We start from the raw sequence: 5,394 nt of genomic DNA, 5'->3' as shown, positions 1-5,394 counted from the left end.
TCTCCAAGAAATGCACCAAACACACCCTCTTTAGCCTTGTACACACTCAAAATGGAAGGTTAACTCGTTTAGGGTTTTCTTCTGAACAATAGGCTGGTAAGGGAGGCTGGAGAGAGGACTTAAGGTTCTTTAAATATGGAGCAAACCCTAAAAATTAGGGTTTTCACATCCAGCTTCAACTCGTCGAGTTGGGTCCTCCAACTCGTCGAGTAGGTTCTAAAATTCACGCGGCTATCTCGGTCTCTACACGACGAGTTGGAGCCTCCCAACTCGTCGAGTTCTAAGGCAAAATGCATAAAATCCTTTAAAATTTTATTCCTGAAAATCGGGATGTTACACCTTGCTCAATTTTGAACAATTACAATTCAACCCTTGGACCTTTAATTAATTCTAATTAATCCTGAATTAATTCCAGAGTAATTCTGATTAATAATTAATTAATTCTAATTTGATTTCATATTAATTTATTAATCATACAAATTCTAATTTGAAACCTTTAATCATATAAATTAACAAATCAATTTTCTATTTTCAATTAATATATTAATCACATAATATATTAACAAATTATTTCAACATAATTTCCAATTAGTTTATCAATAAATTATCCTCTCTACAAATGTCATTCTAACCATGTTCTAGTTACGAGGGCAACCCAAAAAAGACTTTGTTTCTAATTACAAGAATATACCAATTTAGTTACTATCTTAGACACCTTAATCGAACACTGCCCACATCGCGGGCCTCGCCTATCATGCATGCAAGAGTCAAAAAGACAATCTAGCATCCTGCATAGTATAGTGAGAAAACTCACATGAGCTACTCAATAGAAGCTCAATAGCTATCTCAGCAACATAACAACCAATCCAAGCTACTTAATGCCAAACCAAAATCATTCATTAATCAGATACTCAATTCTACCAAAGTTTAAACAAAAGTCAAACTGGTCAAAAAGTCAACGATCAACAGTCAAAGTCAACACTTTTAGCAACAGGCGCACCACACCCTCTCACTGACGCCCAATGCCCACTACAGGACAAAATTGTCGAGATCTTGCTCAAAATCAAGCACACATTAGGAAACCCCAAAAGCGGGTCATGCTAAGGAAGGGCGCGTCGTGCCCTGACTTAATCCAAAGGGTTAAAGGACTTAATTTATTAAGTCAAAACCCTAAATTCTAGATCTAAACTCCCATAAGGTCTAAATGAAAAAGTTTCCAACTTTATCCATTATGCCTTTCCATAACGAACAAGATCTAAACCTTAAGTCTCAAATAGTCCTTGAATGAATTTCTTGCGACGTAATCTATTAAGTCCAAGCCTCCAACTTTCAAATCTGAATCAACATGATGCCAAGATGGATAAATTTTACAACATTATCCATAACAATGCCACAAACTTACCATATCTAGACTTTAATGCACCAAAATGACCAAAAGGACCAAAATAACATATATGGCTAAAAGAACATGCACAAGATGCCAAATTTTCAAGTCCAGATGGTCCATCAAACAGTCCTAAATTCTCAAAAGGAGATGGAGTTATCTCAAGTACAAACTCAACATTAGAATGGGACCAAAAGTGCATATCATAGACAAATAACAAGATCTAACACATGAAGAGGAAAGCTTGAAGCTTTATACTCACAATGGTCCTAGAAAGGTGTCAAATTTTTGGATCTACATTTTCTCCTTACTTACATGCTTCAAAAGGAAACTTGATCCTCAAGCTTCAAGCGCATTATGAAGAAGGTAAGCTCCCAAAATGATTCCAAGGCTCTAAATGAGAGAGAAAGGGTTTGGGTTAAAGACAAATTATTCAAGGGGTCATGGGGGATGAGAATGATCAACCTAGGGGTTAGTGGCCTTTAAATACCCCCAAAACCCTAAAAAATCGTTCAACCCACTGGGCCAGAAGCGCTCTGGGCTTCTCAGCTAAATCTTTGACTTTCAGTTTTCAGTGTTTTATTCGAACAACCATAACTTCTTTGTTCTAACTCCATTTTCAGCGATCTTTATATAAACGTGAAGGTATTAATAAGCCCCATAACTATATCCAATTACTTTTGAACTAAAACATTCAGAAATTAATTTATTAATTAATGCAAAGATTACAAAATATCACATTTTTCCCATTTTACCCATTTTGGGCTCCAAAACACAATGAAAAGGATTAAGTCGTGTAACCAACATTATCATCATCTAATAAGGTATAAAATTTATCCCCTTGAATCCTAATACTCGAGGCATCCATAAAGAAACTCGACTACTGGAGAGACCACTCAGAACCCAACCGATGCCAACAAATAACCCAATCACTTGAAAGTACTCAACTGTAACAACTACCTCTTTCTCCCCAAATGTAAGACCCAAATCACATTAAAAACCACTCAAACTGGTAAATCTGCAACAACACAACAACTCTATCAATATACTATATAAGACCAGGAATCCGTCAGTCTAACTTCCAAAACCATATCTAAAGTTTAACAATCATCCATCTGTCATATCTACCCTTAGTCCTTGACTAGGAACACCACCAAACATGCAAAACGAACACTCAAAACATTACAATCGAGAATTTCAACCAATCAAGATTTGGAAATTATGCCCAAAAAGACCTTAAGTACATACTTGACTTCCTAACAAGTCATGACTAACCAACCGTTCCTATGAGCGTAACCATGGACATTCCAAAATCCTGTGTGGCATCCAAATTCTCATAACAACTTAGGTGCACAACCATGTGACAATTCATCCAAGAGACGTACAAAATTTCCATCACTGGTAACTTAACTCACGAGAAACCATTCTCACAAAAACGAGCAAGAATCCACATGGGATAAGCTCAACAAGGAACTGCCGATATACAACCGTGACTTTTCCATCAAGTCAATATCCTATAAATGCCCAAACCAAACCTGCCGACCACTAAGCCACCAGTAGGAACACCATACTGCTCAAGCTTCCAATGCTAGTCAACCACAAAATGAGCCATACAATTCAATAGTAAGCAAACCCCAACGTAGTTTAGATTGCTACTGACGCCACACCAGATGACAACATGCTTGCACGTGACCATAAAATAATATAGATAGTTGAACGTTGTTTCCTACACAGAAGCATTTAAATCGGATGACAACCATGCCAAAAAGCCGAACCAGGTGTTCTCAGGCTATATTATTCAACCCACCTGAAGTCCTCATAACTATGTTAGACGAACCTGAAATGCTAACAGAAAGATCCTCATGAATGACCGAAACAAGGTCCCACACCTTAATTGAAACCGAACACATCCCACCAATGCATAACTAACCCGATAAAACTTTCATATTCGGAGGAAGATTCCAAAATTATCCGAAAATACTGTCAGAATCCCTTGTCAGATCAACCGAAATACCAATACTACCGACACAACATGTCAAAATTAGGCTATGCGTAGATCCATGGTCACACCTGGAAAAATAAACAATACTGCTCCGACATCCAAACTTCCAATAACCAAGGACAACTGCCAAACTTGAAACCACTATAAACAATAATTCCATAACCAACAATCGAGTGTACACATACCTAGGAACCAAGATATACACCTTACAGAACTTGACGAAAGCTCAACACACCAACTGCACCTTCAACTAACATAGCTCGAAACCTTCGAACATTCTCAGTTGTTGATAATGAACGGAATAACCAAGGATTCGAAAAGGATCGACAAACTAAACCCAACGATCTCGTATACCGCTGAAGAAGCCTATATGGAAATACACATACCGAACCCTAAAGACGATCAATAAATCAACAATTTCCCAATCTTGATCAAGGATAACCAACTCGTACTAGGAGCTAACCATTTTCTCTATATCTGATTCACAACCTAAGCGTCTCAAAATTCTCCTCTATCAAGGTCCTAGGCGCCTCCGAAAGGACCTACTAATGACAACAAGTTCCTTGCCCAACAACTTTATGATGTGAGGACAACACACACGTCCCTAAATACATAAGCTTGACGAGAACTTGCTCTATGCTTATAATCCAACCAATCCTTAAATTCTCCCTGACCATGAATGACTCTGACAGATCCTTGAGAAGCATAACGAGAAAACTTCCTAACCACGAGCGCTTCGATGGTAGCCTACTTTCCTTCTCTTATGCAAAAAATAATTGAACTAAAATCTAGCATACCCGAACCCTAGATTCATCTGATCCATTGTACCGAGACCACAAAATCAAACAATGCGTTGATCCTCCGATCAAAATACTCAGTTCTCCCCCACTTAGGGTTAGAACTACCATCAACTGACGTTTGCAAACAACCAAGCCTCAAACAGGCTCAACAAGATACATACCAACCTTGACTCTAAGAATGCATAAAACAACATAAAATGATCCTTCAGATAAAGACCAGCCAAACTCAAGGAAACTTTGAATCTCAGATGGAGACCTTGGAAACTTTCCGCCGCACTACTGCCTCGGACATTAAGAATCCCATGCAGATACATAAGCAATAACTATGATAGTCCCAACATAGCACCAATTCTCTTGTTAGCATAAATGGACTAACAACACACATTACCTACAAATTCTCATAAGACGATTCCTCGCAAAATCAACATAAATACAAGAGGCATCACTCTCATAGTCGGGACACACCAGAGACAATGGAAGTTGCGGGTCTCAAATCACCTATCCTAATTACATGAAATAACTAGCTACAACATGAGCTAACCGATTTCAAAGAAATCAAACCTTTGATCTTCCCTAATGTAACGTCCCAAAGCTCAGAACCAATTTTTTTTGTTTTTTTTATTAAATAGACCATCAACCAACATGTTTGTCAAAACCATAAAGTATTTAGAGAATATCAATAAACATCCCAAAAGTACATCAAAGTCAATGAAGCGGAAAATCATGGTGTGTGCAATGCGATTATCCCAAGCTCTTCCCCTTCGAACATGAAGTATCTGAAACATAAACTGAAAACCGTAAGCACAAAGCTTAGTGAGTTCCCCAAAATACCACATGCCATACATATACGTCGGTTCAAGGCTGTACCGGGTCTATTTCACCCCCGAGTTTATTTCAACTCATATGTCAGCCCAAGGCTGTATCGGGTCTATTTAACCCCTAAGTCTATTTCAACTTATATGTCAGCACAAGGCTGTACTTGGTCTATTTTACCCCACATACATATAGAAAACATGCATACATGTATACAACACATAGAAACAAGAGTCACAAAGACTACAATCACACACAATCCCCAGTATCCTACAGTATAGTGCGAAAACTCACCTCTCAATCTGAAAGATCGCTGAACAGGACACTTCTCTGAATATCAGCTCTACCGGTCACCTATTCATTGGAACATGACCAAACTTAACTTATAATCAAAA

The sequence above is a fragment of the Lactuca virosa genome, chromosome 2 (genome assembly GCF_052849685.1).
Source record: "Lactuca virosa cultivar CGN04683 chromosome 2, Lactuca_virosa_CGN04683_v6, whole genome shotgun sequence".
Taxonomy (NCBI): Eukaryota; Viridiplantae; Streptophyta; class Magnoliopsida; order Asterales; family Asteraceae; genus Lactuca; species Lactuca virosa.
This window is presented reverse-complemented; position numbering follows the sequence as displayed.